Source organism: Manis javanica, chromosome 1 (genome assembly GCF_040802235.1).
Source record: "Manis javanica isolate MJ-LG chromosome 1, MJ_LKY, whole genome shotgun sequence".
Lineage (NCBI taxonomy): Eukaryota > Metazoa > Chordata > Mammalia > Pholidota > Manidae > Manis > Manis javanica.
Window position 1 is genome coordinate 204,435,773 of NC_133156.1, and position 13,013 is coordinate 204,448,785.

The following is a 13,013-nucleotide window of genomic DNA, read 5'->3' on the forward strand; positions in this document are numbered from 1 at the left end:
TGTCAAGGTGTTATTTTAGCACAGAGAAGGCTTTGCAGGGGAGGGACTGCTCAAGCTACCTGAAGATGAACAGGAATTTGTCAGGCCAGCAAGTGGAGAAGGGCATTTTGAACAGAGGGAAGAGTCTATACAAAGGGCTAAAGATGGGGAAACTGTATGACATGTCTGGGAAGCTAAAAGTAGTTGAGTATAGCTAGCGTATAAGGTGCATATGGGGAGATGATGGGAGATGAGGCTAAAGGTAAAGGCCAGATCATAAGGGAGTTTGGATTTTATCTAAGTGATGACTCATCCAGGGAGTGATATGTTCAGATGTGTGGAAAAATTCCTTTGGAAGTGATACAGAGGATTGATTGGAGGGGCATATGACGGAGGCAAGGAGACCATATAGCAGGAAAACAGCAGACAAGGGCCTGAACTGATGTTGGCAGGGAGGAGGTCCTGGAGAAGAAGACTCAGAGCTATGAGGTGCTTGGGAGGATGTAACAGGATGTAAGAGATAAGAAAAAGGGAGCAATTTAGGATGACTCTAGTTTTCTCGATGTGGTGACAGGGTAAATGGTTGTGAAATGACAGAGACAAAGAGTGTAGGGGAAAGAGTAGGTTTGGTTGTGGATTCTAAGGAAAGAATGAGCTTGTATTTGACTCTGAGATGCCTGTTGTACATCTAGGTACAGATATTTAGCACACTGTTGAAAACAACAGACAGCTGAAGCTAAGAAGAAAGATTTCAGATGAATATATGGATAGACATTAGAGTCATCAGTATTTAAAGTCATAATTCAAATTGTGTATGTATTAATCACCCAGGAAGAAAGGAAAAGGAAGCTGACACTGGATCTTTGGGAACAGACAGAGGAACTAGAGTCCTTAAAGAATGTGGAGCAGAAATAATCAGAATATTAAAGTGCCAGAAGAGAGTTAGGTTATGGAAACTGAAGCAGGGAAGTTTTAAAAAAGGAGGGAATAGCTAAAAGAAACTAATGGGGGAAGGAGAGAAGGAAGGAAGGAGAGAAGGAAGGAAGGAGAGAAGGAGAGAAGGAGAGAAGGAGAGAAGGAAGGAAGGAAGGAAGGAAGGAAGGAAGGAAGGAAGGAAGGAAGGAAGGAAGGAGGGAGGGAGGGAGGGAGGGAGGGAGGGAGGGAGGGAGGGAGGTAGAAACTAATGGGCAGAGTTTAAGTTAAGGCCACAAATAAAATCCATGTGTGCCTACCAGGAGGTTTTGGTGTGATCATAGAAAGAGAAATTTCAGTGGAGTTTGTGGGGCAAAATATAGTATAGGCTGGAATGAATGGAAGACGAAGAGATGGAGGCAGTGAGCACAGCCTTTCCCTGACCTTGGAGTGAAAGCTGAAGGAAGATGCACTGCAGGTCTACAAACATTTATCTGAGAGCTTACTCTGCTCAGTCATCAGACTAAAAACACCGGGGCTGAGGAAGGAGAGAAGTGAAGGAGACATAGTCATTGCCATTGAGAAGTGCTCACACTAAGGAAAGAGACAATAATAATACATTAATACATGGGGTAGAGGTAGAAACAGTATTTTGAGACCACCAAGGAGGAACAGAGGAAAAGATGAAGATATGTGGGAATGAATGGTGTGAGATGAAGATGTATTTAGTCAGGGCACCCAGCAACACCTGAGTCCTGGTCTCAACAAGCTGCCCCTTCCTACATCCACCCTTGTGCCCCTCACAACTCATTCTCTAGACACCAACCAGAGGAATCTTCCAAAACCCAAATCTGATTATTCTATCCCCATTCCAGTGATTTCCCATTGTTCTAAGGATAAAACTCTAATTCCAATATCCCCATGGGCCGCAGTGGTGCGATCCCTACCTCCCGTCCAGCCACGTCAATCCCAGCCACGTCAACCCCTGCCACTCCAGACTTCCTTCTGCTCCCTGAGCACGCTGTGCTCTCCCCTAACCCTCCCACTCCTCAAGGGCTTTTCCCAGGCTCTTCCCTCTGTCTGAAATGTCCTGCCCCCTCAGTTTTGCCTAACTAATACTCACTCATCCTTCAGACATCAGCATGACCATTGCTTCTTCAAAGAAACCTTCACTGACCTTACCAGACAGGTCAGATCCTCCTAGAATTCCAAGCAGCTCTCCTTTGTTGTACTTCTTAGAGATGTAATTTTGTATTTGAGGGATTATTTGAAAATGTCCATCTCTCACACCAGACTGTGAGTTCTGTGAAGCAAGGACTAGACCTTTGTGGTCCACAATGTCTTCAGCAATTAATGTAATGCGTTGTGTATGCAGACATTAAATATGTGATGTGTGAATAAATGATTGAATGAATGAAGGTCCTCAGAGGAAACACATACAAGGAAATGTATGGCTTGCAAAGGGATACAGTGTTGTAAGTGAGGCTTTGGCCTCAAAACCTGGGTTCTCAGAGTATCTAGTGAGCAAAGATAGACATATATGAGGAATATAGAGGAATTACATCTACCAGGGGTTAGGGTGACCTAAAGTCAAGAACCCAAACAGACCTCCCTTTTCTCCTTCTCCCCTCATTTCTTCCTTGAATCTTGCTCTCCCCATCCCAAGAGAGAGGAAAGGCCAGTGATTCAAGAGTGTGATAACCCAAGCAATAAGCATGGTGTTTACCCCAATGCTTCAATGCTCTCAGGTCAAGAGTGATATTTTTTCAAGATAGGTAAAATTTGAGTCTATTTGTCAGCTGAGGGGAAGAAGTCAGGAAAAAACGTGAATGTATAGGAAAGAGAGGTAATTGGCAAAGCTGCTTCAGAGCAACCACAATTTGCCTTATCCACATCTGACCTTGCTGGACACAGTTTGAGGAAAACCACTTCACAGAACAGTTTGGTACGAATGGCTGGATGCATACAAGGCTGCTGGTATGTAGAGCTGATGCTCCAAATAGACAAGGAGTGAAGGTGCTGTCAAAGTATGATTTCAAAAAATGTGATTCTGATAACAAATATGAAATAAGCATGTATCATCATGCTTCATCAGTTAAGGAGAGAACCAGTAAGATGGTAAAACTTATTCCAAGAGCAATGGGAAACTGGGTATTTATAGACAACAAAAAAGGAATGTCAGAATACATTTGCTAAGTTACATATAAACATGGTTGATGTTCTACAGGGCAAAAACCATAGTTTATCTTTCCCACTGGACAGAAATCACTTGCATCTCTAGTGGACAAAAATCTGTAAGTTGACATGTCATTTCATAATGTCTGGGTTGCAATCAATAGTAAATAGGAGAGTCAAACTTGGATTCTTTTTTCTACATAATTAATAATCTTGGGTGAGCTTGTTAAACTGTGCTGAACATTGAAAGGACAGGCAGTCACCCTCTTGCTTTGTTGCTTTGTTTCCAACTTTGGATAATTCTTCTTAGCACTGAAGCTGGTGGCAAGAAGGTGGTTCAGGTGGTTCTACGAGATGTAGACTGGAGAAGAGATGAAGGGAAGCCAGAGGAGGCTGATGGGTTGAGATGAAAGGGAGCAGTCAAGGGCAGGCAGTCTGGATGAGGCCCGGGAGCAGGTGCAGTGACGGGAAGGGAGTAAGGAGATCAGAAGAACAAAAATTTAGGCTGGGATAAAGAGGTCAAGCAGTTCCAGGGGTTCTCACAGTCCAGGGTGCAGCCACAGCAGAGGACTGTTGAAATGGACTGCTGGGCTCTAAATCTAAGGAGCTAGGAGGCTAGGTTTCATGTTGAATGCATTGCCCACATGGATATTGACTTGTAGTCATTCCTAAATGAGCGAGGATTTGACCAGAGAAGCAGAAACTTTCTGAGAGAATAAAGCATTCATTATAGGGATTCTATAGATTACAGTGGTGGAAGACAGAAAGGTTGTTGCCCCTGTGTCTAGTGTTTAACGTGAAGTAACCATAGGTCATTGGCAGTCAGAGTAGCAAGCTAAACTTGAATGATAGCAGGGACAAATGGGAACTTATGAGGACAAACTAAAACCCAGGTCTGATTTTTACTACTTCCAACCTTGGCGCTATGGGTGCCCTGCAAGAGATGATGGCACCCTTCGCTTAGAGCCAAGTGCACTTGATTTAGACCGTGGAGAAGCTAAAGGGGTTCTGGTGGGAGCTAGAAGAGCTGTGGGCCCAGGTGTTGCCTCACCACGAACTAGCAGATGTGTGAGCTGCCTCTGTGCCCGTTGCCCTGCACCTACCTTCCGAGCATTAAAAACACGACCGCTGCTCCACCTGCATCTTCCAGATGTCACATAAATTTCTCTTGTAGCCAACACTGATCTGGAATATGCAGGGAAGGGAAATCTGGGAAACGTAGTTCCAGCTCAGCTAAGTTGATACAGAGAAGCCACTGCACTCTCTCAGCACCATAGTGCCAAAGATCAGACTCTGTGTAGAGGACAACTAACAAATCATGGTGTTTTTCTATCAAAAGTACCTTTAAAACAAACTACAGATAACCTGCAACAACATGGGTGAATCTCAAGGACATTATACTAAGAAATAAAAGCCAAATAAAACAAGTACATATAGCATGATTACATCTATACGACATTTATATGGAATTCTAGAACAGGCAAAGCTAATGTATGGTGACAGAAATCAGTACACGGCCGCCTGGGACAGGGTGGGATCAGGGAGGGGAGTGACTGGGAAAGGGCATAAGGACACTTTGGGGGATTAGACATCCTCTATACTTTGATGGAATGTGAGTTACACAAGTATATGTACTTGTCAAAACTCCCTGAATGGTACTCTTAAGATTTGTGCATTTTATTGTACATAAATTATATCTTAACTTCAAAAAATATGACGAAGAAAATGGTGCCCTCAGAGCTAATGACAGACGAATAAGCAACCAAGGGACACACATTACATGCTGCTTCCTTGTAGTTGCCCACTGGGGCCACTTTTTAAAGGGACTGGCCTCATCACTGCCTCTCCTCACTCTAGGATTGGAAAAGGATCGGCTGAGCTCCCTATGTCAAAATGCCTTTCTTTCAGCCAGAAGAGAAATTAGAGAAGAGAAGCAGGTAAGAGTCTAAGGCAAAACTACTAATAAAAAGACTAGGCAGATAAACTCAACATTAAACTGCAGAACTGGGATTTTTATTCCTTTTCTCCAAAATTTAAATTCATAGTCCGTTCAACAGAGATTTGAATTCTAAAGTGCATCTAGCACTCAGTGTATGTAAGTGTATGTGTGTGTGAGAGAGAGACAGAGGAAGAGGAGAAAGGGATATTCACAAACATTTCAAATAATGGAAATCATCATAAATATGAAGCTAGAGGAAATTGTTTTACTGTACCCCAAGGAAATGGATTCCAGTCACACACAGACATGCACCTCGGTATTGCTTCTCTCCACACTCCCCTCTTCTCCTAGACTGGCCTCATTATCGTGATGTTTGCATTTTTATGAATAACATCAAGTAATTTAAAAATCTCCTTTCCCAACATGTGGCTGTTTGATGCCCAGGGAGCACACTTTTCTCTTCTATGAGAGAAGTGCCCGCCAGACATAGCAACTTCAGGCATAAATGCAAAGATGGAGGCAGAGAGAGGACCTTTGTTCTGAGATCCAAGGGTGTGAGAGCGGAGAGCCTGAAAACAAGGAATGAGATCTGAAAAGAGCCGGGGTGGTTTGGTGGAGGGCAAGGAGCCGGTCGTGCTTGTCTTGAAAACCTTTTCCTCTGATCTCTGGTCTCAGCATGGGGAACAGGCTGGAAGAGCAGGTATCCTTAGAGGTCCTCACAAGTTCCTTTACTCAATTACAGTCCTTTTACAAGCTCGGGTTAATTTTAAACTTTCCTCGGGTAAGATAAAGACAAAGGCAGAAATTCAGACCGTAACTGGGCGGTCCTCCCTCCTAGGCTACTTTCCGCAGCTCGCGCTCTTTGTCCCCAAGTCTCCTCCCCTCTCCTTTGTCTCCAGGTCCCAGGGGAAGGCTGAGAGAACCGTCACGTGGCTTGAATGGGGCTGTGTTCCTGGCAGTCCTCTGGGCTCCCTGCTGGGACCAGGCTTCCTAGTATTTCAGGCAGAGGCCCCAATTCTTTTCCCTTTTGTTCTTCTGTTGTTGATGTGGCTTTGTCCACAACCTTGGGGTTCCCCCAACCTCAAACTACACAGTCCAGTTTCTTAGATTTCAAAGTTTTTAAGGTCAGTGGAAACTTTTTAAAGAAAGCAACATTAAGCTAATATATCCTCACTACAGAGAGCAAGCTTTGTTCTATCCCTCCCTACAACTGATGCTCACTAGGACTCAGATCTCGAAAGATACGCATTCTATTTATATGTAGGAAAAGCACCACATTGAGGTGCTTTTTAAAACACTCAGAATCCTTCCTTTCCCTTTCTCTAATGATACCACCTTTTTAAAAGCCTCCTTGGAATATCCCCCAAATCACTGAAGTATAAGGAATTATTTCCTGGAACATTTTACTCTAGTGAAATTGCATCACAAATATTTCATTAACATTTTTCTCCCCTTCCTGACTGAGAGGTTAAATCTCAGAGTCAGTCTGGTAGTATCATACAGGAGTGTGGCTCCTCATGACTGTGTACCCGCCCTCTGAGGTCCTGGTATCCAGTAGATGCCATATAAACATTTGTGGAGGAATGAAGGAGCAGTGTGGAAGAAGCTGGAGATTTATAAAATGGGAGAATTCTTCCTAGAATAATCAAGATTGGTTGTGTCAGTAAAAGTATACCTTTTCCTTTCTGCTTAGCTAGTTATTGGGGAAATTTTCAGAGACAAACATTGGAAATTATTGGAAAGCTTTAGGAGCTTGCATAGCCTGTAGACTCCAGAATTGCTGGGATCTTGGGCCTTCTGACGCGATAAGGAGGTGCTCTTGGTCTTGGTCCTGCCTGCTCACAGGCTCAGAGTGGACATAGCTACTGGATATTGTGTGTCTAGAAGAACTGATTGACTGCAGTATGCTTAACTTAAGAAGCTGTCATGATCCCGGGGAAGGGGAAGAGGTGGGTTGGTGTTTAGAATGTCCTGAGTACAACTTCCTATTCTGGCTAGAGAAAATACAGAAACATTTGATAAATGTTGCCCAAATCATCCCTTCCAGATCCCTGGCTGCTCTGGGGAGATGGTACTGGTTGCTCAGTTGACCACCCAGATCTAAGTCCAAATTCTGTGTCCTGAGCTGCATGGCACGTTAAGAGATAAATAGATCCAATACACATGGTATTAAGCTGCAGAAAAAATTCAATTCGTTTAAACACTGGAGATTTAGTTGAATGGAGAGTTGCCCCTGTGAAGACCAACGACAAGGGGAAGGTGAGGGTGGCAAAGGACAAAGCTGCACAATGACTGGTTGGTCTTAGTGATGCCAGGGTTCTTATTCATGAAGCCGAAGAATGAGCTTCACAAACACTCAAAAGTAGGAGAGCAAGGTAAGGTATAGGCTTTTATTTAGAAATAAAGTGAGAGGAAAGATCTCCTGGCTCATGCCAGGAGGGGTCAAGAGAGCCTGTGATAGTGTGTGGTCTAGGGGTTTTATAGGCAATTGAGGATTTTGGGGAACATGAAAAAAAGGCTTAGGGGTATGGACTTGCATCACCTGCTCTGCCCTCAAGGTGGGCTGGGCTATTGTCTATCTGCTGGGGCTCTTTACAGTGAAGTCATGGCTTATGCTGAGATACCCTTGCAGAACACTCAAACATTCCAGGCCAGTTGCTCCTGGCCTTTTGACCTTTAACTGACCTCATTGAAGATGACTGTATTCTTAGTCTGGTATCTTTCCCTAGAGAATTAGTGTGACCTTGACTTTGCATAATGCCTAACACAGTTACAATGGGGACTTCTTTGCCCATTGTTACATTGCTCTGACTGTAAATATTCCGCCCTGCTTTTCCCTGAGACCCTCACCCTACTCTGACTACACCCACAGTCTCTGTCTCATTAGGGGAGTTCCGCATGATGGATGGCTGGGCCTCAAGTCCGTTCTTTGAGGCTGGTAGTACAGTCCCAACTTTACCATCAAGTTGTTTTTCTGTTAATACTGACCTATTTCTCTGGAAGCAATCACTCTGAGACCTACTTTAGGAGCCCTGATGGCTTGTGATCTCACACTTTCTAGGTTCAGCATCCTGCAGCAGGCAATCCAAATGCACATGTGCAAGATACTAAACATGCGTTTATGAAACCTGAGCACTACTGATATTTGGGACTGGATCATTGTTTACTGTGGGGGGCTGCCCTGTAGGACAACACTGTAGAATGTTTTAAAACATCCATAGGCTCTACCCATTAGATGTCCGTAGCATCCCCCAGTTGTGACAATTCAAAGTATCTCTAGACATTGCCAGATGTCCCTGGATGGCAAAATCACCCCCAGTTATAAACCACTATCGCAGAAACATTACCCTCCATGAAATTCTTCACACAGGCCGCTGTGATAATTGGTATTAATTTGTCCAGCTACCAGAACAAAACCAAGAAAGTAAATATGAGTTCACGTTGAATTTAGGAGAGCTCCTGCAAAATTCTACCTTAGACTCAGATAAATCTAAGGGTCAGGTAGAACAGGGTCCCAGGCTTTAGAGGGCCCTGCTCTAGGCCTGTTCTAGCCATGTCCCTTCCCATGGGGTAAGGATCAACAGGGCCGATAGAACATGCCCACTGGAACATTTGCCTCCTTCTAGAGCACATTCTAGGTACCTAGGACACCCAAATTCCTTACTCAAAAGGTCATGTTTGCTTTCCAAGCTGATATAGTCTCCTCTCTGGGTCCCTTTTCCATGCCATTGGGGAGGCCCAAGTGGGGCAAGAGATGCCACTTTTTGGTGACGTGAATGGAGCTTCAGACATGCTCTTACCTTGGATTCTGTAAATGTTAGACAAGGGGCTCCCCACTCCTTATGCTACCGTGTGGTTGAGAAAGATCATTAGCCGTCCCTCTCCACCCCACTGCCCTGTACCTCCTCTACCTTTGTCTTCTCAGCCTCAGAACGTGATGATGAACTGTGGTCCGCATGGAGAACAGGAAGGGAAGAGATTCTGGGAGCCTAGAGAGTAGCTTTATACTTTACCACTGAGCAGAGAGCACTATCTAATTATTGGTGAAACACTCCCCGGGAAAACACCAGCATTTCTGCTAGATTCGTTTTCCTGTGCTCATCTGCTCAACACATAAGACTCGCTTGTGAACTCAATGTCAGGCATTATTTGGTGAAGTGTCTCCTCCTCTGTGAAGCGGTCTGTTGATCCTCCTTTAGGTGTAGTAAGTCACTGTCTTGATTTTGAGCCCCTCCAGCTTGTTACTCACACCTTGACTAATCTCTGCCTATTCAGCTATACCTTGCACTGAGGCAAGTGTTATTACTAAGAGCTCCTCAAAGACAGAGGGCATTTGACTCATCTGCCCTCCCCAGGGGGCCAGCTCTGGGCCTAGTCAATTAACTTCAACCTGCTTGGGATTAAACTCAGGGAGTTTTATGAGAAAACAGGTCTAACCAGTTTCCTCCTTGACTGTCAGATCCTGAGGCTGGTTTATTTTGTCAGCTTAGAGCCTTGCTATCAACACTCATGTCACAACTGGGCCCCCAGAGCATTTTTTACCTTGAAAAGACTGGGGATATCAGGAAAAAGTAAGTTTCAGGGATTGCATTGGTTTCATAGGGCTGCTATAACAAAGTACCACAAACCCAGTGACTTAAAACAATAGAAACTTCTTTCTCAGTTATGGAGGCTGCAAGTCCAAAATGAAAGCGCTGGCAGGGCCGTGCTCCCCCCAAGGATCCTGGGGGAGGATCCTTCCTTGCTTCTTCCAGCTTCTGGTGGTTGCGGCAATCCTGGGTGTCCCTGGTTATGGACATACCACTCCAATCTCTGCCTCCATTGTCACGTGGTGTTTTCTTTGTGTATCTGCTCTGTCTGTGTCCAAATTTCCTTCTTTTTATGAGGACACCAATCACTGGGTTAGGGACCACTCTTTTCCAGTATGATCTCATCTTAACTTGGTTGCGCCTGCAAAGACCCTATTTTCAATTAAGGTCGTGTTCACAGGCACAGGACATTAGGACTTGACTATATCTTTTCAGGAGACACAATTCCAGCCATTACAGGGATGAAAGAGCTTAATTCCCACAGTCTTTGGTAAAACACTGCCTTGGAGCATGTATGACTCTAAGGCTTCTTCTCTCATCTTGTCTCTCATGTGAGCCTTTGACTGGAACCCCAGCTTCACCAAACATGCAACCTTGGATAAACTACGTATCTGGGATACCTTCAAATGTTATTATACCCCTTTACTATTATGTACCCCTTTTCATAAAATTTAAGAGCCTTAAAACAGTACGTTTCTGGTTCTTCTCTCCTATCTTTGGGACTATTGTGATTACACATTCTACTTCTACAAATGTTTTAAACCCCAAACCCATTATATATATATATATATATATATATATATATATATATATATATATATATATATATATGTAATGCACCAAATTTGGAAACATTTTTGCTATTATTTCTTCAGATATTTTTTTCTGCCCCCTCCTCATATTTGGAGAGCTTCAATTATGTTAGATCCCTTGATATTGTCCCGCAGATCACTGAGGCTCTGTTCATTTTTTAGTCTTTTTTTCCATGTCTCAAGTTCAGTTATTGTTTCTTTTGCAGCATCTAGTTTACTGTTAATTCCATCTCTAGAAACTCCATTTGTTTTTTTCCATATCTTCCATTTCTTTTCTCATTGTGTTCATGTCTTCATGGTGTTTCACCCTATTTATGTATACCCTACTGTCAAAGGTTCGGGGGACTCCCACACTCCTTCTCTTTTGGAATTCCTCTAGAATTTTGCCCTGAAAATTCCCACTGTTTTCTACCCTTTAAGCCCAAAATCTGATCTCTTTCACCTCAACTAAGCAAGTCCCCTGGGCTCTCTCTGTGCCCTGGTCTGCCCTGTGCTTCCAGGTGGGGAAGCACGGTGGTCACAGGTCTCATTTCATTTGTTTCCCTTCTCTCAGGGATCACAGACTTATGCTGCCTGTCGTCCAGTGTCTAATAGCATTTGTTTTGTATATTTTTGCCTAGTTTTCTGGTTGTTTTATTGTGAGAGGGTAAATCAGATTCCTGTTACTCTGTCATGACCAAAAGTAAAAACTGTGGGTAAAGCATTTAACCTCTCTGAGCCTCAGTTTCTTCATCTATAATTTCTACATCCCAGGGGTAATGGGAGGAGTGAGCGAGGTATGTATACTTTTAGCCATAGCCACCACTTGCCAAGTGCTTTCTGTGTGCCAAGCCTCATCCTAAATATTTTATGTTACCTATCTCATTTGTACTTGAACTTCACAACTCTGAATGAAAGGTATTATTAACCCCATTATATAGATGATAAAGTTGAAGTAATTTTCTAAGGTCAAATAGCTGATAAAAAAATATATAAACAAAGGCTCCTTATTCCAAAGCTCATATTAACCTATGGGTTATAAGAGTTTGAAGCAGTGCCTGGCACATAGTAGGAATTTGAGAATTCAAATGGTAGACTCCCCTTTACTCTGTTACTCTTCCTGACACCTGGCAGCGCAAAGGATATAAAACTGATACATGCCAAAGTTTGTATCGGGAAATCCAATTTCTAATATTGGGTCATTTTTCTCCGCATCTTCCTCAGGATTTTCTGTCTTAAATAACTCTCAAGCTTGTCGACTTTGTCTTCCCTGCCGCCCTTCCAGTCCAGATGACTGTCTGCTACTTGGACTCCTGCCTGCTTTCCTTGCACGTACTCTGCCTCTCTAACTTACTCTCCTCATCGCAGGCCCAGTAATTCTTTCAAAATGTACATCTGATCGGGTCTCTTTCCTGTTTAGAACCATTAGGAGTCTAAAAATCTTGTTAATAGTCCACAGGATCTGCACAATTTGGTTCTCCAGCTGCTTCTCACATTGCACTTGCGCTCCCCCGCCTGGCCACTCCTTGTCCTGCTGTCATTTCCCCAACTCCGCCATCACACATCTGGGCTTTTACCTTTCTTTGTGTGTCTGCGTGGTAATGACTAGGCTCTCCTACTTCTGTTTTCACCTGAGACCCTGTGCTAACCCTCTGGGCCTGGTGGGCCATCCAGGCAAGCTCTTAAGCCTTGGTCCTCTCGCTGATCCCCTGCCACAGAACTCACAATGTGTTAATGTGCCTAGTTGACTCAATAGGAGATGTTGGCTCCTGAATGAGGACTGTCATCCTGCAGATGCAAATTTCACAAAATGACCCTATAGAAGTATCAACTCAAAATGTGTCTATAAAGCACAGATTGGTGGCCATGAGTAACTTTGGACACATCTTATATCAGACAAGGCCTAGAAGTTTCTTCCAGTCTCTCTGTTCACAGATAAAGCGATGAACCCCACATCCTTTCCTCTACCTTCAGGGCTCCTGTGGCAGCCCATAAGACAGAGTGCATGAAATGCGGAAGTTTGTAATGAGAGTGTGTAGTAAAGGCTGAGGTCTCACTCTAAGCATGCCGTCTTGCCCGATGGAGTGGGATTGTTGAAATAAGCCAGGAGTCCATAAGAAGAACATGGAGAGAGAAAGTAGTTCCCGGGAGGGCGTAGGGTGGTGCAGAGCTCCATGAGGGATCATGGGTTCCTTAACTGTGTCCTCTTCAGGGTTTAGCCCAGGATGGAATATAGAGGAGTTGCTCAGGATACACTGATTATCACCTGCAAAGGTTATCAGAGGTGATTCTGTGCTTGGAGCAGGTAACAGAGACTGAAACCTCTATGATGAGATCACCTGGGGCTCTGTGAAAGAACAGTGCTTGGCAGAGATGGTTGCTTACTGAACCTCAGGCTCGGACACTATTGTCTCCACCTGCCTTCAAGGTAGGGTTGATGTTAGGTATGCTCTTGGGAAGGCTCTCTACCTCCTGAGACGTTTTCCCCATCTGCTTACTGATGTTTGACATTCCTTTTAATGGGGAGCAAAGCTTTGTGTTACAGAGCTAAAGAGCAAACTTAAAATCACCAAGAAAGGAGGGAAAGAGGGAGGGAGAGAGAGTGTATCTTATGACATTGAAGGAGGC